Here is a 27220-nt window from a genome sequence, read left to right as displayed (position 1 = left end):
AGGCAACTTGCCAAAGACTGGTTGGATTAATGGAGCTGCGGCATTAGAATGAGTTCTGAATCCAAAAATAAGTAATGACTTTTGGTTTTTCACTACTCTTTCGACATTTTTTGACACAAATCCTGGAAAACCACTTAAAAATGTAACTTAGGTGCAGAATAATGGGTGAAACATATCAAATTTAATATCACAATACTAATGGATGAGTAGAAAACTAGGCAACGTATACGTTTTAGATATACATGATTAGAAAGTAGTCTTGACCTATAATGTACTTAGAAGATTAAAGAAGTAATACATGACACTGAAAATTGTTTATTACAACCCTATTATTTTACGATATCACTAAAAATTACCATATCACTGATGATTTGGTCTAAAAGCCTAAATAATATTACATGATCACTCTTCATTTTTAGTCACTACTGTGGTTTAGTACAAGAAATGTATTACAATTACAGTCTACTCTTAGCTATTTTTCCTAAATTATGAGCAAATAGATTAAACACACCTAGTAAAAAAAATATATTAAACAATCAGCCTCCTCCATGACCCCTCTAGCTGTCCATTCCATCTCCAAGAGAGGTGTGTTTTATGCCATTTTAGCCAAAAAAAAGTTTCATCCATTTTCTCATAATTTAAGAAACCTTGATGTAATCTTTGTCTTCAGGACTCCTCTAGCCTGTGAACTGGGTGTTATTAAGGTTACATATCACATTTCTATATTTTAAAGACTGTCAACATTTATCAAACCTGGCCACAAAGCAGGAAATGCGTCAAACTAAAAACTCCACACTGCTAAAAAATTGCTATTTTAATGGTCTCTCTGGACTTTGGAAACCTATTTCGGACTGGTAAGCTGAACATACACATGTGACAGCTATTGCCAATCACAGGCTTCACCAGTTATCCTATGGCCCATAAATGTAGAGGTCATTGATTAGCTACATCTGTCAAGAGGGCATTGTTGAGACCCCATTGCTGTTGGGTACTTAGAGACCGGCAGGACTACCGGGCCAGCAGCAATGGAATTTAGGGTAGAATTACAAGGTAAGTAATAATTTTTGGCATTCCCTCCTTTGTGTCCATTTCTTAAAAATACTGTACAACCTAAATTGTACCTATATACCTATGCAAAGAACATCATCACTGCAGGCAACTTGCCAAAGACTGGTTGGATTAATGGAGCTGCGGCATTAGAATGAGTTCTGAATCCAAAAATAAGTAATGACTTTTGGTTTTTCACTACTCTTTCGACATTTTTTGACACAAATCCTGGAAAACCACTTAAAAATGTAACTTAGGTGCAGAATAATGGGTGAAACATATCAAATTTAATATCACAATACTAATGGATGAGTAGAAAACTAGGCAACGTATACGTTTTAGATATACATGATTAGAAAGTAGTCTTGACCTATAATGTACTTAGAAGATTAAAGAAGTAATACATGACACTGAAAATTGTTTATTACAACCCTATTATTTTACGATATCACTAAAAATTACCATATCACTGATGATTTGGTCTAAAAGCCTAAATAATATTACATGATCACTCTTCATTTTTGGTCACTACTGTGGTTTAGTACAAGAAATGTATTACAATTACAGTCTACTCTTAGCTATTTTTCCTAAATTATGAGCAAATAGATTAAACACACCTAGTAAAAAAAAATATATTAAACAATCAGCCTCCTCCATGACCCCTCTAGCTGTCCATTCCATCTCCAAGAGAGGTGTGTTTTATGCCATTTTAGCCAAAAAAAAGTTTCATCCATTTTCTCATAATTTAAGAAACCTTGAATTGATGTAATCTTTGTCTTCAGGACTCCTCTAGCGTGTGAACTGGGTGTTATTAAGGTTACATATCACATTTCTATATTTTAAAGACTGTCAACATTTATCAAACCTGGCCACAAAGCAGGAAATGCATCAAACTAAAAACTCCACACTGCTAAAAAATTGCTATTTTAATGGTCTCTCTGGACTTTGGAAACCTATTTGGGAATGGTAAGCTGAACATACACATGTGACAGCTATTGCCAATCACAGGCTTCACCAGTTATCCTATGGCCCATAAATGTAGAGGTCATTGATTAGCTACATCTGTCAAGAGGGCATTGTTGAGACCCCATTGCTGTTGGGTACTTAGAGACCGGCAGGACTACCGGGCCAGCAGCAATGGAATTTAGGGTAGAATTACAAGGTAAGTAATAATTTTTGGCATTCCCTCCTTTGTGTCCATTTCTTAAAAATACTGTACAACCTAAATTGTACCTATATACCTATGCAAAGAACATCATCACTGCAGGCAACTTGCCAAAGACTGGTTGGATTAATGGAGCTGCGGCATTAGAATGAGTTCTGAATCCAAAAATAAGTAATGACTTTTGGTTTTTCACTACTCTTTCGACATTTTTTGACACAAATCCTGGAAAACCACTTAAAAATGTAACTTAGGTGCAGAATAATGGGTGAAACATATCAAATTTAATATCACAATACTAATGGATGAGTAGAAAACTAGGCAACGTATACGTTTTAGATATACATGATTAGAAAGTAGTCTTGACCTATAATGTACTTAGAAGATTAAAGAAGTAATACATGACACTGAAAATTGTTTATTACAACCCTATTATTTTACGATATCACTAAAAATTACCATATCACTGATGATTTGGTCTAAAAGCCTAAATAATATTACATGATCACTCTTCATTTTTGGTCACTACTGTGGTTTAGTACAAGAAATGTATTACAATTACAGTCTACTCTTAGCTATTTTTCCTAAATTATGAGCAAATAGATTAAACACACCTAGTAAAAAAAATATATTAAACAATCAGCCTCCTCCATGACCCCTCTAGCTGTCCATTCCATCTCCAAGAGAGGTGTGTTTTATGCCATTTTAGCCAAAAAAAAGTTTCATCCATTTTCTCATAATTTAAGAAACCTTGATGTAATCTTTGTCTTCAGGACTCCTCTAGCCTGTGAACTGGGTGTTATTAAGGTTACATATCACATTTCTATATTTTAAAGACTGTCAACATTTATCAAACCTGGCCACAAAGCAGGAAATGCGTCAAACTAAAAACTCCACACTGCTAAAAAATTGCTATTTTAATGGTCTCTCTGGACTTTGGAAACCTATTTCGGACTGGTAAGCTGAACATACACATGTGACAGCTATTGCCAATCACAGGCTTCACCAGTTATCCTATGGCCCATAAATGTAGAGGTCATTGATTAGCTACATCTGTCAAGAGGGCATTGTTGAGACCCCATTGCTGTTGGGTACTTAGAGACCGGCAGGACTACCGGGCCAGCAGCAATGGAATTTAGGGTAGAATTACAAGGTAAGTAATAATTTTTGGCATTCCCTCCTTTGTGTCCATTTCTTAAAAATACTGTACAACCTAAATTGTACCTATATACCTATGCAAAGAACATCATCACTGCAGGCAACTTGCCAAAGACTGGTTGGATTAATGGAGCTGCGGCATTAGAATGAGTTCTGAATCCAAAAATAAGTAATGACTTTTGGTTTTTCACTACTCTTTCGACATTTTTTGACACAAATCCTGGAAAACCACTTAAAAATGTAACTTAGGTGCAGAATAATGGGTGAAACATATCAAATTTAATATCACAATACTAATGGATGAGTAGAAAACTAGGCAACGTATACGTTTTAGATATACATGATTAGAAAGTAGTCTTGACCTATAATGTACTTAGAAGATTAAAGAAGTAATACATGACACTGAAAATTGTTTATTACAACCCTATTATTTTACGATATCACTAAAAATTACCATATCACTGATGATTTGGTCTAAAAGCCTAAATAATATTACATGATCACTCTTCATTTTTGGTCACTACTGTGGTTTAGTACAAGAAATGTATTACAATTACAGTCTACTCTTAGCTATTTTTCCTAAATTATGAGCAAATAGATTAAACACACCTAGTAAAAAAAAATATATTAAACAATCAGCCTCCTCCATGACCCCTCTAGCTGTCCATTCCATCTCCAAGAGAGGTGTGTTTTATGCCATTTTAGCCAAAAAAAAGTTTCATCCATTTTCTCATAATTTAAGAAACCTTGAATTGATGTAATCTTTGTCTTCAGGACTCCTCTAGCGTGTGAACTGGGTGTTATTAAGGTTACATATCACATTTCTATATTTTAAAGACTGTCAACATTTATCAAACCTGGCCACAAAGCAGGAAATGCATCAAACTAAAAACTCCACACTGCTAAAAAATTGCTATTTTAATGGTCTCTCTGGACTTTGGAAACCTATTTGGGAATGGTAAGCTGAACATACACATGTGACAGCTATTGCCAATCACAGGCTTCACCAGTTATCCTATGGCCCATAAATGTAGAGGTCATTGATTAGCTACATCTGTCAAGAGGGCATTGTTGAGACCCCATTGCTGTTGGGTACTTAGAGACCGGCAGGACTACCGGGCCAGCAGCAATGGAATTTAGGGTAGAATTACAAGGTAAGTAATAATTTTTGGCATTCCCTCCTTTGTGTCCATTTTTTAAAAATACTGTACAACCTAAATTGTACCTATATACCTATGCAAAGAACATCATCACTGCAGGCAACTTGCCAAAGACTGGTTGGATTTATGGAGCTACGGCATTAGAATGAGTTCTGAATCCAAAGATAAGTAATGACTTTTGGGTTTTCACTACTCTTTCGACATTTTTTGCCACAAATCCTGGAAAACCACTTAAAAATGTAACTTAGGTGCAGAATAATGGGTCAAACATATCAAATTTAATATCGCAATACTAATGGATGAGTAGAAAACTTGGCAACGTATACGTTTTAGATATACATGATTAGAAAGTAGTCTTGACCTATAATGTACTTAGAAGATTAAAGAAGTAATACATGACACTGAAAATTGTTTATTACAACCCTATTATTTTACGATATCACTAAAAATTACCATATCACTGATGATTTGGTCTAAAAGCCTAAATAATATTACATGATCACTCTTCATTTTTAGTCACTACTGTGGTTTAGTACAAGAAATGTATTACAATTACAGTCTACTCTTAGCTATTTTTCCTAAATTATGAGCAAATAGATTAAACACACCTAGTAAAAAAAATATATTAAACAATCAGCCTCCTCCATGACCCCTCTAGCTGTCCATTCCATCTCCAAGAGAGGTGTGTTTTATGCCATTTTAGCCAAAAAAAAGTTTCATCCATTTTCTCATAATTTAAGAAACCTTGATGTAATCTTTGTCTTCAGGACTCCTCTAGCCTGTGAACTGGGTGTTATTAAGGTTACATATCACATTTCTATATTTTAAAGACTGTCAACATTTATCAAACCTGGCCACAAAGCAGGAAATGCGTCAAACTAAAAACTCCACACTGCTAAAAAATTGCTATTTTAATGGTCTCTCTGGACTTTGGAAACCTATTTCGGACTGGTAAGCTGAACATACACATGTGACAGCTATTGCCAATCACAGGCTTCACCAGTTATCCTATGGCCCATAAATGTAGAGGTCATTGATTAGCTACATCTGTCAAGAGGGCATTGTTGAGACCCCATTGCTGTTGGGTACTTAGAGACCGGCAGGACTACCGGGCCAGCAGCAATGGAATTTAGGGTAGAATTACAAGGTAAGTAATAATTTTTGGCATTCCCTCCTTTGTGTCCATTTCTTAAAAATACTGTACAACCTAAATTGTACCTATATACCTATGCAAAGAACATCATCACTGCAGGCAACTTGCCAAAGACTGGTTGGATTAATGGAGCTGCGGCATTAGAATGAGTTCTGAATCCAAAAATAAGTAATGACTTTTGGTTTTTCACTACTCTTTCGACATTTTTTGACACAAATCCTGGAAAACCACTTAAAAATGTAACTTAGGTGCAGAATAATGGGTGAAACATATCAAATTTAATATCACAATACTAATGGATGAGTAGAAAACTAGGCAACGTATACGTTTTAGATATACATGATTAGAAAGTAGTCTTGACCTATAATGTACTTAGAAGATTAAAGAAGTAATACATGACACTGAAAATTGTTTATTACAACCCTATTATTTTACGATATCACTAAAAATTACCATATCACTGATGATTTGGTCTAAAAGCCTAAATAATATTACATGATCACTCTTCATTTTTGGTCACTACTGTGGTTTAGTACAAGAAATGTATTACAATTACAGTCTACTCTTAGCTATTTTTCCTAAATTATGAGCAAATAGATTAAACACACCTAGTAAAAAAAATATATTAAACAATCAGCCTCCTCCATGACCCCTCTAGCTGTCCATTCCATCTCCAAGAGAGGTGTGTTTTATGCCATTTTAGCCAAAAAAAAGTTTCATCCATTTTCTCATAATTTAAGAAACCTTGATGTAATCTTTGTCTTCAGGACTCCTCTAGTCTGTGAACTGGGTGTTATTAAGGTTACATATCACATTTCTATATTTTAAAGACTGTCAACATTTATCAAACCTGGCCACAAAGCAGGAAATGCGTCAAACTAAAAACTCCACACTGCTAAAAAATTGCTATTTTAATGGTCTCTCTGGACTTTGGAAACCTATTTCGGACTGGTAAGCTGAACATACACATGTGACAGCTATTGCCAATCACAGGCTTCACCAGTTATCCTATGGCCCATAAATGTAGAGGTCATTGATTAGCTACATCTGTCAAGAGGGCATTGTTGAGACCCCATTGCTGTTGGGTACTTAGAGACCGGCAGGACTACCGGGCCAGCAGCAATGGAATTTAGGGTAGAATTACAAGGTAAGTAATAATTTTTGGCATTCCCTCCTTTGTGTCCATTTCTTAAAAATACTGTACAACCTAAATTGTACCTATATACCTATGCAAAGAACATCATCACTGCAGGCAACTTGCCAAAGACTGGTTGGATTAATGGAGCTGCGGCATTAGAATGAGTTCTGAATCCAAAAATAAGTAATGACTTTTGGTTTTTCACTACTCTTTCGACATTTTTTGACACAAATCCTGGAAAACCACTTAAAAATGTAACTTAGGTGCAGAATAATGGGTGAAACATATCAAATTTAATATCACAATACTAATGGATGAGTAGAAAACTAGGCAACGTATACGTTTTAGATATACATGATTAGAAAGTAGTCTTGACCTATAATGTACTTAGAAGATTAAAGAAGTAATACATGACACTGAAAATTGTTTATTACAACCCTATTATTTTACGATATCACTAAAAATTACCATATCACTGATGATTTGGTCTAAAAGCCTAAATAATATTACATGATCACTCTTCATTTTTGGTCACTACTGTGGTTTAGTACAAGAAATGTATTACAATTACAGTCTACTCTTAGCTATTTTTCCTAAATTATGAGCAAATAGATTAAACACACCTAGTAAAAAAAAATATATTAAACAATCAGCCTCCTCCATGACCCCTCTAGCTGTCCATTCCATCTCCAAGAGAGGTGTGTTTTATGCCATTTTAGCCAAAAAAAAGTTTCATCCATTTTCTCATAATTTAAGAAACCTTGAATTGATGTAATCTTTGTCTTCAGGACTCCTCTAGCGTGTGAACTGGGTGTTATTAAGGTTACATATCACATTTCTATATTTTAAAGACTGTCAACATTTATCAAACCTGGCCACAAAGCAGGAAATGCATCAAACTAAAAACTCCACACTGCTAAAAAATTGCTATTTTAATGGTCTCTCTGGACTTTGGAAACCTATTTGGGAATGGTAAGCTGAACATACACATGTGACAGCTATTGCCAATCACAGGCTTCACCAGTTATCCTATGGCCCATAAATGTAGAGGTCATTGATTAGCTACATCTGTCAAGAGGGCATTGTTGAGACCCCATTGCTGTTGGGTACTTAGAGACCGGCAGGACTACCGGGCCAGCAGCAATGGAATTTAGGGTAGAATTACAAGGTAAGTAATAATTTTTGGCATTCCCTCCTTTGTGTCCATTTTTTAAAAATACTGTACAACCTAAATTGTACCTATATACCTATGCAAAGAACATCATCACTGCAGGCAACTTGCCAAAGACTGGTTGGATTTATGGAGCTACGGCATTAGAATGAGTTCTGAATCCAAAGATAAGTAATGACTTTTGGGTTTTCACTACTCTTTCGACATTTTTTGCCACAAATCCTGGAAAACCACTTAAAAATGTAACTTAGGTGCAGAATAATGGGTCAAACATATCAAATTTAATATCGCAATACTAATGGATGAGTAGAAAACTTGGCAACGTATACGTTTTAGATATACATGATTAGAAAGTACTCTTGACCTATAATGTACTTAGAAGATTAAAGAAGTAATACATGACACTGAAAATTGTTTATTACAACCCTATTATTTTACGATATCACTAAAAATTACCATATCACTGATGATTTGGTCTAAAAGCCTAAATAATATTACATGATCACTCTTCATTTTTAGTCACTACTGTGGTTTAGTACAAGAAATGTATTACAATTACAGTCTACTCTTAGCTATTTTTCCTAAATTATGAGCAAATAGATTAAACACACCTAGTAAAAAAAATATATTAAACAATCAGCCTCCTCCATGACCCCTCTAGCTGTCCATTCCATCTCCAAGAGAGGTGTGTTTTATGCCATTTTAGCCAAAAAAAAGTTTCATCCATTTTCTCATAATTTAAGAAACCTTGATGTAATCTTTGTCTTCAGGACTCCTCTAGCCTGTGAACTGGGTGTTATTAAGGTTACATATCACATTTCTATATTTTAAAGACTGTCAACATTTATCAAACCTGGCCACAAAGCAGGAAATGCGTCAAACTAAAAACTCCACACTGCTAAAAAATTGCTATTTTAATGGTCTCTCTGGACTTTGGAAACCTATTTCGGACTGGTAAGCTGAACATACACATGTGACAGCTATTGCCAATCACAGGCTTCACCAGTTATCCTATGGCCCATAAATGTAGAGGTCATTGATTAGCTACATCTGTCAAGAGGGCATTGTTGAGACCCCATTGCTGTTGGGTACTTAGAGACCGGCAGGACTACCGGGCCAGCAGCAATGGAATTTAGGGTAGAATTACAAGGTAAGTAATAATTTTTGGCATTCCCTCCTTTGTGTCCATTTCTTAAAAATACTGTACAACCTAAATTGTACCTATATACCTATGCAAAGAACATCATCACTGCAGGCAACTTGCCAAAGACTGGTTGGATTAATGGAGCTGCGGCATTAGAATGAGTTCTGAATCCAAAAATAAGTAATGACTTTTGGTTTTTCACTACTCTTTCGACATTTTTTGACACAAATCCTGGAAAACCACTTAAAAATGTAACTTAGGTGCAGAATAATGGGTGAAACATATCAAATTTAATATCACAATACTAATGGATGAGTAGAAAACTAGGCAACGTATACGTTTTAGATATACATGATTAGAAAGTAGTCTTGACCTATAATGTACTTAGAAGATTAAAGAAGTAATACATGACACTGAAAATTGTTTATTACAACCCTATTATTTTACGATATCACTAAAAATTACCATATCACTGATGATTTGGTCTAAAAGCCTAAATAATATTACATGATCACTCTTCATTTTTGGTCACTACTGTGGTTTAGTACAAGAAATGTATTACAATTACAGTCTACTCTTAGCTATTTTTCCTAAATTATGAGCAAATAGATTAAACACACCTAGTAAAAAAAATATATTAAACAATCAGCCTCCTCCATGACCCCTCTAGCTGTCCATTCCATCTCCAAGAGAGGTGTGTTTTATGCCATTTTAGCCAAAAAAAAGTTTCATCCATTTTCTCATAATTTAAGAAACCTTGATGTAATCTTTGTCTTCAGGACTCCTCTAGTCTGTGAACTGGGTGTTATTAAGGTTACATATCACATTTCTATATTTTAAAGACTGTCAACATTTATCAAACCTGGCCACAAAGCAGGAAATGCGTCAAACTAAAAACTCCACACTGCTAAAAAATTGCTATTTTAATGGTCTCTCTGGACTTTGGAAACCTATTTCGGACTGGTAAGCTGAACATACACATGTGACAGCTATTGCCAATCACAGGCTTCACCAGTTATCCTATGGCCCATAAATGTAGAGGTCATTGATTAGCTACATCTGTCAAGAGGGCATTGTTGAGACCCCATTGCTGTTGGGTACTTAGAGACCGGCAGGACTACCGGGCCAGCAGCAATGGAATTTAGGGTAGAATTACAAGGTAAGTAATAATTTTTGGCATTCCCTCCTTTGTGTCCATTTCTTAAAAATACTGTACAACCTAAATTGTACCTATATACCTATGCAAAGAACATCATCACTGCAGGCAACTCGCCAAAGACTGGTTGGATTAATGGAGCTGCGGCATTAGAATGAGTTCTGAATCCAAAAATAAGTAATGACTTTTGGTTTTTCACTACTCTTTCGACATTTTTTGACACAAATCCTGGAAAACCACTTAAAAATGTAACTTAGGTGCAGAATAATGGGTGAAACATATCAAATTTAATATCACAATACTAATGGATGAGTAGAAAACTAGGCAACGTATACGTTTTAGATATACATGATTAGAAAGTAGTCTTGACCTATAATGTACTTAGAAGATTAAAGAAGTAATACATGACACTGAAAATTGTTTATTACAACCCTATTATTTTACGATATCACTAAAAATTACCATATCACTGATGATTTGGTCTAAAAGCCTAAATAATATTACATGATCACTCTTCATTTTTGGTCACTACTGTGGTTTAGTACAAGAAATGTATTACAATTACAGTCTACTCTTAGCTATTTTTCCTAAATTATGAGCAAATAGATTAAACACACCTAGTAAAAAAAAATATATTAAACAATCAGCCTCCTCCATGACCCCTCTAGCTGTCCATTCCATCTCCAAGAGAGGTGTGTTTTATGCCATTTTAGCCAAAAAAAAGTTTCATCCATTTTCTCATAATTTAAGAAACCTTGAATTGATGTAATCTTTGTCTTCAGGACTCCTCTAGCGTGTGAACTGGGTGTTATTAAGGTTACATATCACATTTCTATATTTTAAAGACTGTCAACATTTATCAAACCTGGCCACAAAGCAGGAAATGCATCAAACTAAAAACTCCACACTGCTAAAAAATTGCTATTTTAATGGTCTCTCTGGACTTTGGAAACCTATTTGGGAATGGTAAGCTGAACATACACATGTGACAGCTATTGCCAATCACAGGCTTCACCAGTTATCCTATGGCCCATAAATGTAGAGGTCATTGATTAGCTACATCTGTCAAGAGGGCATTGTTGAGACCCCATTGCTGTTGGGTACTTAGAGACCGGCAGGACTACCGGGCCAGCAGCAATGGAATTTAGGGTAGAATTACAAGGTAAGTAATAATTTTTGGCATTCCCTCCTTTGTGTCCATTTTTTAAAAATACTGTACAACCTAAATTGTACCTATATACCTATGCAAAGAACATCATCACTGCAGGCAACTTGCCAAAGACTGGTTGGATTTATGGAGCTACGGCATTAGAATGAGTTCTGAATCCAAAGATAAGTAATGACTTTTGGGTTTTCACTACTCTTTCGACATTTTTTGCCACAAATCCTGGAAAACCACTTAAAAATGTAACTTAGGTGCAGAATAATGGGTCAAACATATCAAATTTAATATCGCAATACTAATGGATGAGTAGAAAACTTGGCAACGTATACGTTTTAGATATACATGATTAGAAAGTACTCTTGACCTATAATGTACTTAGAAGATTAAAGAAGTAATACATGACACTGAAAATTGTTTATTACAACCCTATTATTTTACGATATCACTAAAAATTACCATATCACTGATGATTTGGTCTAAAAGCCTAAATAATATTACATGATCACTCTTCATTTTTAGTCACTACTGTGGTTTAGTACAAGAAATGTATTACAATTACAGTCTACTCTTAGCTATTTTTCCTAAATTATGAGCAAATAGATTAAACACACCTAGTAAAAAAAATATATTAAACAATCAGCCTCCTCCATGACCCCTCTAGCTGTCCATTCCATCTCCAAGAGAGGTGTGTTTTATGCCATTTTAGCCAAAAAAAAGTTTCATCCATTTTCTCATAATTTAAGAAACCTTGATGTAATCTTTGTCTTCAGGACTCCTCTAGCCTGTGAACTGGGTGTTATTAAGGTTACATATCACATTTCTATATTTTAAAGACTGTCAACATTTATCAAACCTGGCCACAAAGCAGGAAATGCGTCAAACTAAAAACTCCACACTGCTAAAAAATTGCTATTTTAATGGTCTCTCTGGACTTTGGAAACCTATTTCGGACTGGTAAGCTGAACATACACATGTGACAGCTATTGCCAATCACAGGCTTCACCAGTTATCCTATGGCCCATAAATGTAGAGGTCATTGATTAGCTACATCTGTCAAGAGGGCATTGTTGAGACCCCATTGCTGTTGGGTACTTAGAGACCGGCAGGACTACCGGGCCAGCAGCAATGGAATTTAGGGTAGAATTACAAGGTAAGTAATAATTTTTGGCATTCCCTCCTTTGTGTCCATTTCTTAAAAATACTGTACAACCTAAATTGTACCTATATACCTATGCAAAGAACATCATCACTGCAGGCAACTTGCCAAAGACTGGTTGGATTAATGGAGCTGCGGCATTAGAATGAGTTCTGAATCCAAAAATAAGTAATGACTTTTGGTTTTTCACTACTCTTTCGACATTTTTTGACACAAATCCTGGAAAACCACTTAAAAATGTAACTTAGGTGCAGAATAATGGGTGAAACATATCAAATTTAATATCACAATACTAATGGATGAGTAGAAAACTAGGCAACGTATACGTTTTAGATATACATGATTAGAAAGTAGTCTTGACCTATAATGTACTTAGAAGATTAAAGAAGTAATACATGACACTGAAAATTGTTTATTACAACCCTATTATTTTACGATATCACTAAAAATTACCATATCACTGATGATTTGGTCTAAAAGCCTAAATAATATTACATGATCACTCTTCATTTTTGGTCACTACTGTGGTTTAGTACAAGAAATGTATTACAATTACAGTCTACTCTTAGCTATTTTTCCTAAATTATGAGCAAATAGATTAAACACACCTAGTAAAAAAAATATATTAAACAATCAGCCTCCTCCATGACCCCTCTAGCTGTCCATTCCATCTCCAAGAGAGGTGTGTTTTATGCCATTTTAGCCAAAAAAAAGTTTCATCCATTTTCTCATAATTTAAGAAACCTTGATGTAATCTTTGTCTTCAGGACTCCTCTAGTCTGTGAACTGGGTGTTATTAAGGTTACATATCACATTTCTATATTTTAAAGACTGTCAACATTTATCAAACCTGGCCACAAAGCAGGAAATGCGTCAAACTAAAAACTCCACACTGCTAAAAAATTGCTATTTTAATGGTCTCTCTGGACTTTGGAAACCTATTTCGGACTGGTAAGCTGAACATACACATGTGACAGCTATTGCCAATCACAGGCTTCACCAGTTATCCTATGGCCCATAAATGTAGAGGTCATTGATTAGCTACATCTGTCAAGAGGGCATTGTTGAGACCCCATTGCTGTTGGGTACTTAGAGACCGGCAGGACTACCGGGCCAGCAGCAATGGAATTTAGGGTAGAATTACAAGGTAAGTAATAATTTTTGGCATTCCCTCCTTTGTGTCCATTTCTTAAAAATACTGTACAACCTAAATTGTACCTATATACCTATGCAAAGAACATCATCACTGCAGGCAACTCGCCAAAGACTGGTTGGATTAATGGAGCTGCGGCATTAGAATGAGTTCTGAATCCAAAAATAAGTAATGACTTTTGGTTTTTCACTACTCTTTCGACATTTTTTGACACAAATCCTGGAAAACCACTTAAAAATGTAACTTAGGTGCAGAATAATGGGTGAAACATATCAAATTTAATATCACAATACTAATGGATGAGTAGAAAACTAGGCAACGTATACGTTTTAGATATACATGATTAGAAAGTAGTCTTGACCTATAATGTACTTAGAAGATTAAAGAAGTAATACATGACACTGAAAATTGTTTATTACAACCCTATTATTTTACGATATCACTAAAAATTACCATATCACTGATGATTTGGTCTAAAAGCCTAAATAATATTACATGATCACTCTTCATTTTTGGTCACTACTGTGGTTTAGTACAAGAAATGTATTACAATTACAGTCTACTCTTAGCTATTTTTCCTAAATTATGAGCAAATAGATTAAACACACCTAGTAAAAAAAAATATATTAAACAATCAGCCTCCTCCATGACCCCTCTAGCTGTCCATTCCATCTCCAAGAGAGGTGTGTTTTATGCCATTTTAGCCAAAAAAAAGTTTCATCCATTTTCTCATAATTTAAGAAACCTTGAATTGATGTAATCTTTGTCTTCAGGACTCCTCTAGCGTGTGAACTGGGTGTTATTAAGGTTACATATCACATTTCTATATTTTAAAGACTGTCAACATTTATCAAACCTGGCCACAAAGCAGGAAATGCATCAAACTAAAAACTCCACACTGCTAAAAAATTGCTATTTTAATGGTCTCTCTGGACTTTGGAAACCTATTTGGGAATGGTAAGCTGAACATACACATGTGACAGCTATTGCCAATCACAGGCTTCACCAGTTATCCTATGGCCCATAAATGTAGAGGTCATTGATTAGCTACATCTGTCAAGAGGGCATTGTTGAGACCCCATTGCTGTTGGGTACTTAGAGACCGGCAGGACTACCGGGCCAGCAGCAATGGAATTTAGGGTAGAATTACAAGGTAAGTAATAATTTTTGGCATTCCCTCCTTTGTGTCCATTTTTTAAAAATACTGTACAACCTAAATTGTACCTATATACCTATGCAAAGAACATCATCACTGCAGGCAACTTGCCAAAGACTGGTTGGATTTATGGAGCTACGGCATTAGAATGAGTTCTGAATCCAAAGATAAGTAATGACTTTTGGGTTTTCACTACTCTTTCGACATTTTTTGCCACAAATCCTGGAAAACCACTTAAAAATGTAACTTAGGTGCAGAATAATGGGTCAAACATATCAAATTTAATATCGCAATACTAATGGATGAGTAGAAAACTTGGCAACGTATACGTTTTAGATATACATGATTAGAAAGTACTCTTGACCTATAATGTACTTAGAAGATTAAAGAAGTAATACATGACACTGAAAATTGTTTATTACAACCCTATTATTTTACGATATCACTAAAAATTACCATATCATTGATGATTTGGTCTAAAAGCCTAAATAATATTACATGATAACTCTTCATTTTTGGTCACTACTGTGGTTTAGTACAAGAAATGTACTACAATTACAGTCTACTCTTAGCTATTTTTCCTAAATTATGAGCAAACAGATTAAACACACCAAATAAAACAAATATATTAAATAATCAGCCTCCTCCATGACCCCTCTAGCTGTCCATTCCATCTCCAAGAGAGGTGTGTTTTATGCCATTTTAGCCAAAAAAAAGTTTCATCCATTTTCTCATAATTTAAGAAACCTTGATGTAATCTTTGTCTTCAGGACTCCTCTAGCCTGTGAACTGGGTGTTATTAAGGTTACATATCACATTTCTATATTTTAAAGACTGTCAACATTTATCAAACCTGGCCACAAAGCAGGAAATGCGTCAAACTAAAAACTCCACACTGCTAAAAAATTGCTATTTTAATGGTCTCTCTGGACTTTGGAAACCTATTTCGGACTGGTAAGCTGAACATACACATGTGACAGCTATTGCCAATCACAGGCTTCACCAGTTATCCTATGGCCCATAAATGTAGAGGTCATTGATTAGCTACATCTGTCAAGAGGGCATTGTTGAGACCCCATTGCTGTTGGGTACTTAGAGACCGGCAGGACTACCGGGCCAGCAGCAATGGAATTTAGGGTAGAATTACAGGGTAAGTAATAATTTTTGGCATTCCCTCCTTTGTGTCCATTTTTTTAAAATACTGTACAACCTAAATTGTACCTATATACCTATGCAAAGAACATCAACACTGCAGGCAACTTGCCAAAGACTGGTTGGATTAATGGAGCTGCGGCATTAGAATGAGTTCTGAATCCAAAAATAAGTAATGACTTTTGGTTTTTCACTACTCTTTCGACATTTTTTGACACAAATCCTGGAAAACCACTTAAAAATGTAACTTAGGTGCAGAATAATGGGTGAAACATATCAAATTTAATATCACAATACTAATGGATGAGTAGAAAACTTGGCAACGTATACGTTTTAGATATACATGATTAGAAAGTACTCTTGACCTATAATGTACTTAGAAGATTAAAGAAGTAATACATGATACTGAAAATTGTTTATTACAACCCTATTATTTTACGATATCACTAAAAATTACCATATCACTGATGATTTGGTCTAAAAGCCTAAATAATATTACATGATAACTCTTCATTTTTGGTCACTACTGTGGTTTAGTACAAGAAATGTATTACAATTACAGTCTACTCTTAGCTATTTTTCCTAAATTATGAGCAAACAGATTAAACACACCTAGTAAAAAAAATATATTAAACAATCAGCCTCCTCCATGACCCCTCTAGCTGTCCATTCCATCTCCAAGAGAGGTGTGTTTTATGCCATTTTAGCCAAAAAAAGTTTCATCCATTTTCTCATAATTTAAGAAACCTTGAATTGATGTAATCTTTGTCTTCAGGACTCCTCTAGCCTGTGAACTGGGTGTTATTAAGGTTACATATCACATTTCTATATTTTAAAGACTGTCAACATTTATCAAACCTGGCCACAAAGCAGGAAATGCGTCAAACTAAAAACTCCACACTGCTAAAAAATTGCTATTTTAATGGTCTCTCTGGACTTTGGAAACCTATTTCGGACTGGTAAGCTGAACATACACATGTGACAGCTATTGCCAATCACAGGCTTCACCAGTTATCCTATGGCCCATAAATGTAGAGGTCATTGATTAGCTACATCTGTCAAGAGGGCATTGTTGAGACCCCATTGCTGTTGGGTACTTAGAGACCGGCAGGACTACCGGGCCAGCAGCAATGGAATTTAGGGTAGAATTACAAGGTAAGTAATAATTTTTGGCATTCCCTCCTTTGTGTCCATTTCTTAAAAATACTGTACAACCTAAATTGTACCTATATACCTATGCAAAGAACATCATCACTGCAGGCAACTCGCCAAAGACTGGTTGGATTAATGGAGCTGCGGCATTAGAATGAGTTCTGAATCCAAAAATAAGTAATGACTTTTGGTTTTTCACTACTCTTTCGACATTTTTTGACACAAATCCTGGAAAACCACTTAAGAATGTAACTTAGGTGCAGAATAATGGGTGAAACATATCAAATTTAATATCACAATACTAATGGATGAGTAGAAAACTAGGCAACGTATACGTTTTAGATATACATGATTAGAAAGTAGTCTTGACCTATAATGTACTTAGAAGATTAAAGAAGTAATACATGACACTGAAAATTGTTTATTACAACCCTATTATTTTACGATATCACTAAAAATTACCATATCACTGATGATTTGGTCTAAAAGCCTAAATAATATTACATGATCACTCTTCATTTTTGGTCACTACTGTGGTTTAGTACAAGAAATGTATTACAATTACAGTCTACTCTTAGCTATTTTTCCTAAATTGTGAGCAAATAGATTAAACACACCTAGTAAAAAAAATATATTAAACAATCAGCCTCCTCCATGACCCCTCTAGCTGTCCATTCCATCTCCAAGAGAGGTGTGTTTTATGCCATTTTAGCCAAAAAAAAGTTTCATCCATTTTCTCATAATTTAAGAAACCTTGATGTAATCTTTGTCTTCAGGACTCCTCTAGCCTGTGAACTGGGTGTTATTAAGGTTACATATCACATTTCTATATTTTAAAGACTGTCAACATTTATCAAACCTGGCCACAAAGCAGGAAATGCGTCAAACTAAAAACTCCACACTGCTAAAAAATTGCTATTTTAATGGTCTCTCTGGACTTTGGAAACCTATTTCGGACTGGTAAGCTGAACATACACATGTGACAGCTATTGCCAATCACAGGCTTCACCAGTTATCCTATGGCCCATAAATGTAGAGGTCATTGATTAGCTACATCTGTCAAGAGGGCATTGTTGAGACCCCATTGCTGTTGGGTACTTAGAGACCGGCAGGACTACCGGGCCAGCAGCAATGGAATTTAGGGTAGAATTACAAGGTAAGTAATAATTTTTGGCATTCTCTCCTTTGTGTCCATTTCTTAAAAATACTGTACAACCTAAATTGTACCTATATACCTATGCAAAGAACATCATCACTGCAGGCAACTTGCCAAAGACTGGTTGGATTAATGGAGCTGCGGCATTAGAATGAGTTCTGAATCCAAAAATAAGTAATGACTTTTGGTTTTTCACTACTCTTTCGACATTTTTTGACACAAATCCTGGAAAACCACTTAAAAATGTAACTTAGGTGCAGAATAATGGGTGAAACATATCAAATTTAATATCACAATACTAATGGATGAGTAGAAAACTAGGCAACGTATACGTTTTAGATATACATGATTAGAAAGTAGTCTTGACCTATAATGTACTTAGAAGATTAAAGAAGTAATACATGACACTGAAAATTGTTTATTACAACCCTATTATTTTACGATATCACTAAAAATTACCATATCACTGATGATTTGGTCTAAAAGCCTAAATAATATTACATGATCACTCTTCATTTTTGGTCACTACTGTGGTTTAGTACAAGAAATGTATTACAATTACAGTCTACTCTTAGCTATTTTTCCTAAATTATGAGCAAATAGATTAAACACACCTAGTAAAAAAAATATATTAAACAATCAGCCTCCTCCATGACCCCTCTAGCTGTCCATTCCATCTCCAAGAGAGGTGTGTTTTATGCCATTTTAGCCAAAAAAAAGTTTCATCCATTTTCTCATAATTTAAGAAACCTTGAATTGATGTAATCTTTGTCTTCAGGACTCCTCTAGCGTGTGAACTGGGTGTTATTAAGGTTACATATCACATTTCTATATTTTAAAGACTGTCAACATTTATCAAACCTGGCCACAAAGCAGGAAATGCATCAAACTAAAAACTCCACACTGCTAAAAAATTGCTATTTTAATGGTCTCTCTGGACTTTGGAAACCTATTTGGGAATGGTAAGCTGAACATACACATGTGACAGCTATTGCCAATCACAGGCTTCACCAGTTATCCTATGGCCCATAAATGTAGAGGTCATTGATTAGCTACATCTGTCAAGAGGGCATTGTTGAGACCCCATTGCTGTTGGGTACTTAGAGACCGGCAGGACTACCGGGCCAGCAGCAATGGAATTTAGGGTAGAATTACAAGGTAAGTAATAATTTTTGGCATTCCCTCCTTTGTGTCCATTTTTTAAAAATACTGTACAACCTAAATTGTACCTATATACCTATGCAAAGAACATCATCACTGCAGGCAACTTGCCAAAGACTGGTTGGATTTATGGAGCTACGGCATTAGAATGAGTTCTGAATCCAAAGATAAGTAATGACTTTTGGGTTTTCACTACTCTTTCGACATTTTTTGCCACAAATCCTGGAAAACCACTTAAAAATGTAACTTAGGTGCAGAATAATGGGTCAAACATATCAAATTTAATATCGCAATACTAATGGATGAGTAGAAAACTTGGCAACGTATACGTTTTAGATATACATGATTAGAAAGTACTCTTGACCTATAATGTACTTAGAAGATTAAAGAAGTAATACATGACCCTGAAAATTGTTTATTACAACCCTATTATTTTACGATATCACTAAAAATTACCATATCACTGATGATTTGGTCTAAAAGCCTAAATAATATTACATGATAACTCTTCATTTTTGGTCACTACTGTGGTTTAGTACAAGAAATGTACTACCATTACAGTCTACTCTTAGCTATTTTTCCTAAATTATGAGCAAACAGATTAAACACACCAAATAAAACAAATATATTAAATAATCAGCCTCCTCCATGACCCCTCTAGCTGTCCATTCCATCTCCAAGAGAGGTGTGTTTTATGCCATTTTAGCCAAAAAAAAGTTTCATCCATTTTCTCATAATTTAAGAAACCTTGATGTAATCTTTGTCTTCAGGACTCCTCTAGCCTGTGAACTGGGTGTTATTAAGGTTACATATCACATTTCTATATTTTAAAGACTGTCAACATTTATCAAACCTGGCCACAAAGCAGGAAATGCGTCAAACTAAAAACTCCACACTGCTAAAAAATTGCTATTTTAATGGTCTCTCTGGACTTTGGAAACCTATTTCGGACTGGTAAGCTGAACATACACATGTGACAGCTATTGCCAATCACAGGCTTCACCAGTTATCCTATGGCCCATAAATGTAGAGGTCATTGATTAGCTACATCTGTCAAGAGGGCATTGTTGAGACCCCATTGCTGTTGGGTACTTAGAGACCGGCAGGACTACCGGGCCAGCAGCAATGGAATTTAGGGTAGAATTACAAGGTAAGTAATAATTTTTGGCATTCCCTCCTTTGTGTCCATTTCTTAAAAATACTGTACAACCTAAATTGTACCTATATACCTATGCAAAGAACATCATCACTGCAGGCAACTTGCCAAAGACTGGTTGGATTAATGGAGCTGCGGCATTAGAATGAGTTCTGAATCCAAAAATAAGTAATGACTTTTGGTTTTTCACTACTCTTTCGACATTTTTTGACACAAATCCTGGAAAACCACTTAAAAATGTAACTTAGGTGCAGAATAATGGGTGAAACATATCAAATTTAATATCACAATACTAATGGATGAGTAGAAAACTAGGCAACGTATACGTTTTAGATATACATGATTAGAAAGTAGTCTTGACCTATAATGTACTTAGAAGATTAAAGTAATACATGACACTGAAAATTGTTTATTACAACCCTATTATTTTACGATATCACTAAAAATTACCATATCACTGATGATTTGGTCTAAAAGCCTAAATAATATTACATGATCACTCTTCATTTTTGGTCACTACTGTGGTTTAGTACAAGAAATGTATTACAATTACAGTCTACTCTTAGCTATTTTTCCTAAATTATGAGCAAATAGATTAAACACACCTAGTAAAAAAAATATATTAAACAATCAGCCTCCTCCATGACCCCTCTAGCTGTCCATTCCATCTCCAAGAGAGGTGTTTTATGCCATTTTAGCCAAAAAAAAGTTTCATCCATTTTCTCATAATTTAAGAAACCTTGATGTAATCTTTGTCTTCAGGACTCCTCTAGCCTGTGAACTGGGTGTTATTAAGGTTACATATCACATTTCTATATTTTAAAGACTGTCAACATTTATCAAACCTGGCCACAAAGCAGGAAATGCGTCAAACTAAAAACTCCACACTGCTAAAAAATTGCTATTTTAATGGTCTCTCTGGACTTTGGAAACCTATTTTGGACTGGTAAGCTGAACATACACATGTGACAGCTATTGCCAATCACAGGCTTCACCAGTTATCCTATGGCCCATAAATGTAGAGGTCATTGATTAGCTACATCTGTCAAGAGGGCATTGTTGAGACCCCATTGCTGTTGGGTACTTAGAGACCGGCAGGACTACCGGGCCAGCAGCAATGGAATTTAGGGTAGAATTACAAGGTAAGTAATAATTTTTGGCATTCCCTCCTTTGTGTCCATTTCTTAAAAATACTGTACAACCTAAATTGTACCTATATACCTATGCAAAGAACATCATCACTGCAGGCAACTTGCCAAAGACTGGTTGGATTAATGGAGCTGCGGCATTAGAATGAGTTCTGAATCCAAAAATAAGTAATGACTTTTGGTTTTTCACTACTCTTTCGACATTTTTTGACACAAATCCTGGAAAACCACTTAAAAATGTAACTTAGGTGCAGAATAATGGGTGAAACATATCAAATTTAATATCACAATACTAATGGATGAGTAGAAAACTAGGCAACGTATACGTTTTAGATATACATGATTAGAAAGTAGTCTTGACCTATAATGTACTTAGAAGATTAAAGAAGTAATACATGACACTGAAAATTGTTTATTACAACCCTATTATTTTACGATATCACTAAAAATTACCATATCACTGATGATTTGGTCTAAAAGCCTAAATAATATTACATGATCACTCTTCATTTTTGGTCACTACTGTGGTTTAGTACAAGAAATGTATTACAATTACAGTCTACGCTTAGCTATTTTTCCTAAATTATGAGCAAATAGATTAAACACACCTAGTAAAAAAAATATATTAAACAATCAGCCTCCTCCATGACCCCTCTAGCTGTCCATTCCATCTCCAAGAGAGGTGTGTTTTATGCCATTTTAGCCAAAAAAAAGTTTCATCCATTTTCTCATAATTTAAGAAACCTTGAATTGATGTAATCTTTGTCTTCAGGACTCCTCTAGCCTGTGAACTGGGTGTTATTAAGGTTACATATCACATTTCTATATTTTAAAGACTGTCAACATTTATCAAACCTGGCCAAAAAGCAGGAAATGCATCAAACTAAAACTCCACACTGCTAAAAAATTGCTATTTTAATGGTCTCTCTGGACTTTGGAAACCTATTTGGGACTGGTAAGCTGAACATACACATGTGACAGCTATTGCCAATCACAGGCTTCACTAGTTATCCTATGGCCCATAAATATAGAGGTCATTGATTAGCTACATCTGTCAAGAGGGCATTGTTGGGACCCCATTGCTGTTGGGTACTTAGAGACCGGCAGGACAACCGGGACAGCAGCATGGGAATTTAAGGTAGAATTACAGGGTAAATAATAATTTTTGGCATTCCCTCCTTTGTGTCCATTTTTTAAAAATACTGTACAACCTAAATTGTACCTATATACCTATGCAAAGAACATCATCACTGCAGGCAACTTGCCAAAGACTGGTTGGATTTATGGAGCTACGGCATTAGAATGAGTTCTGAATCCAAAGATAAGTAATGACTTTTGGGTTTTCACTACTCTTTCGACATTTTTTGCCACAAATCCTGGAAAACCACTTAAAAATGTAACTTAGGTGCAGAATAATGGGTCAAACATATCAAATTTAATATCGCAATACTAATGGATGAGTAGAAAACTTGGCAACGTATACGTTTTAGATATACATGATTAGAAAGTACTCTTGACCTATAATGTACTTAGAAGATTAAAGAAGTAATACATGACACTGAAAATTGTTTATTACAACCCTAGTATTTTACGATATCACTAAAAATTACCATATCACTGATGATTTGGTCTAAAAGCCTAAATAATATTACATGATAACTCTTCATTTTTGGTCACTACTGTGGTTTAGTACAAGAAATGTACTACAATTACAGTCTACTCTTAGCTATTTTTCCTAAATTATGAGCAAACAGATTAAACACACCAAATAAAACAAATATATTAAATAATCAGCCTCCTCCATGACCCCTCTAGCTGTCCATTCCATCTCCAAGAGAGGTGTGTTTTATGCCATTTTAGCCAAAAAAAAGTTTCATCCATTTTCTCATAATTTAAGAAACCTTGATGTAATCTTTGTCTTCAGGACTCCTCTAGCCTGTGAACTGGGTGTTATTAAGGTTACATATCACATTTCTATATTTTAAAGACTGTCAACATTTATCAAACCTGGCCACAAAGCAGGAAATGCGTCAAACTAAAAACTCCACACTGCTAAAAAATTGCTATTTTAATGGTCTCTCTGGACTTTGGAAACCTATTTCGGACTGGTAAGCTGAACATACACATGTGACAGCTATTGCCAATCACAGGCTTCACCAGTTATCCTATGGCCCATAAATGTAGAGGTCATTGATTAGCTACATCTGTCAAGAGGGCATTGTTGAGACCCCATTGCTGTTGGGTACTTAGAGACCGGCAGGACTACCGGGCCAGCAGCAATGGAATTTAGGGTAGAATTACAAGGTAAGTAATAATTTTTGGCATTCCCTCCTTTGTGTCCATTTCTTAAAAATACTGTACAACCTAAATTGTACCTATATACCTATGCAAAGAACATCATCACTGCAGGCAACTCGCCAAAGACTGGTTGGATTAATGGAGCTGCGGCATTAGAATGAGTTCTGAATCCAAAAATAAGTAATGACTTTTGGTTTTTCACTACTCTTTCGACATTTTTTGACACAAATCCTGGAAAACCACTTAAAAATGTAACTTAGGTGCAGAATAATGGGTGAAACAAATCAAATTTAATATCACAATACTAATGGATGAGTAGAAAACTAGGCAACGTATACGTTTTAGATATACATGATTAGAAAGTAGTCTTGACCTATAATGTACTTAAAAGATTAAAGAACTAATACATGACACTGAAAATTGTTTATTACAACCCTATTATTTTACGATATCACTAAAAATTACCATATCACTGATGATTTGGTCTAAAAGCCTAAATAATATTACATGATCACTCTTCATTTTTGGTCACTACTGTGGTTTAGTACAAGAAATGTACTACCATTACAGTCTACTCTTAGCTATTTTTCCTAAATTATGAGCAAACAGATTAAACACACCAAATAAAACAAATATATTAAATAATCAGCCTCCTCCATGACCCCTCTAGCTGTCCATTCCATCTCCAAGAGAGGTGTGTTTTATGCCATTTTAGCCAAAAAAAAGTTTCATCCATTTTCTCATAATTTAAGAAACCTTGATGTAATCTTTGTCTTCAGGACTCCTCTAGCCTGTGAACTGGGTGTTATTAAGGTTACATATCACATTTCTATATTTTAAAGACTGTCAACATTTATCAAACCTGGCCACAAAGCAGGAAATGCGTCAAACTAAAAACTCCACACTGCTAAAAAATTGCTATTTTAATGGTCTCTCTGGACTTTGGAAACCTATTTCGGACTGGTAAGCTGAACATACACATGTGACAGCTATTGCCAATCACAGGCTTCACCAGTTATCCTATGGCCCATAAATGTAGAGGTCATTGATTAGCTACATCTGTCAAGAGGGCATTGTTGAGACCCCATTGCTGTTGGGTACTTAGAGACCGGCAGGACTACCGGGCCAGCAGCAATGGAATTTAGGGTAGAATTACAAGGTAAGTAATAATTTTTGGCATTCCCTCCTTTGTGTCCATTTCTTAAAAATACTGTACAACCTAAATTGTACCTATATACCTATGCAAAGAACATCATCACTGCAGGCAACTTGCCAAAGACTGGTTGGATTAATGGAGCTGCGGCATTAGAATGAGTTCTGAATCCAAAAATAAGTAATGACTTTTGGTTTTTCACTACTCTTTCGACATTTTTTGACACAAATCCTGGAAAACCACTTAAAAATGTAACTTAGGTGCAGAATAATGGGTGAAACATATCAAATTTAATATCACAATACTAATGGATGAGTAGAAAACTAGGCAACGTATACGTTTTAGATATACATGATTAGAAAGTAGTCTTGACCTATAATGTACTTAGAAGATTAAAGTAATACATGACACTGAAAATTGTTTATTACAACCCTATTATTTTACGATATCACTAAAAATTACCATATCACTGATGATTTGGTCTAAAAGCCTAAATAATATTACATGATCACTCTTCATTTTTGGTCACTACTGTGGTTTAGTACAAGAAATGTATTACAATTACAGTCTACTCTTAGCTATTTTTCCTAAATTATGAGCAAATAGATTAAACACACCTAGTAAAAAAAATATATTAAACAATCAGCCTCCTCCATGACCCCTCTAGCTGTCCATTCCATCTCCAAGAGAGGTGTTTTATGCCATTTTAGCCAAAAAAAAGTTTCATCCATTTTCTCATAATTTAAGAAACCTTGATGTAATCTTTGTCTTCAGGACTCCTCTAGCCTGTGAACTGGGTGTTATTAAGGTTACATATCACATTTCTATATTTTAAAGACTGTCAACATTTATCAAACCTGGCCACAAAGCAGGAAATGCGTCAAACTAAAAACTCCACACTGCTAAAAAATTGCTATTTTAATGGTCTCTCTGGACTTTGGAAACCTATTTTGGACTGGTAAGCTGAACATACACATGTGACAGCTATTGCCAATCACAGGCTTCACCAGTTATCCTATGGCCCATAAATGTAGAGGTCATTGATTAGCTACATCTGTCAAGAGGGCATTGTTGAGACCCCATTGCTGTTGGGTACTTAGAGACCGGCAGGACTACCGGGCCAGCAGCAATGGAATTTAGGGTAGAATTACAAGGTAAGTAATAATTTTTGGCATTCCCTCCTTTGTGTCCATTTCTTAAAAATACTGTACAACCTAAATTGTACCTATATACCTATGCAAAGAACATCATCACTGCAGGCAACTTGCCAAAGACTGGTTGGATTAATGGAGCTGCGGCATTAGAATGAGTTCTGAATCCAAAAATAAGTAATGACTTTTGGTTTTTCACTACTCTTTCGACATTTTTTGACACAAATCCTGGAAAACCACTTAAAAATGTAACTTAGGTGCAGAATAATGGGTGAAACATATCAAATTTAATATCACAATACTAATGGATGAGTAGAAAACTAGGCAACGTATACGTTTTAGATATACATGATTAGAAAGTAGTCTTGACCTATAATGTACTTAGAAGATTAAAGAAGTAATACATGACACTGAAAATTGTTTATTACAACCCTATTATTTTACGATATCACTAAAAATTACCATATCACTGATGATTTGGTCTAAAAGCCTAAATAATATTACATGATCACTCTTCATTTTTGGTCACTACTGTGGTTTAGTACAAGAAATGTATTACAATTACAGTCTACGCTTAGCTATTTTTCCTAAATTATGAGCAAATAGATTAAACACACCTAGTAAAAAAAATATATTAAACAATCAGCCTCCTCCATGACCCCTCTAGCTGTCCATTCCATCTCCAAGAGAGGTGTGTTTTATGCCATTTTAGCCAAAAAAAAGTTTCATCCATTTTCTCATAATTTAAGAAACCTTGAATTGATGTAATCTTTG

This window comes from Ranitomeya variabilis, chromosome 4 (genome assembly GCF_051348905.1).
Source record: "Ranitomeya variabilis isolate aRanVar5 chromosome 4, aRanVar5.hap1, whole genome shotgun sequence".
NCBI classification, from domain to species: Eukaryota; Metazoa; Chordata; class Amphibia; order Anura; family Dendrobatidae; genus Ranitomeya; species Ranitomeya variabilis.
This window is presented reverse-complemented; position numbering follows the sequence as displayed.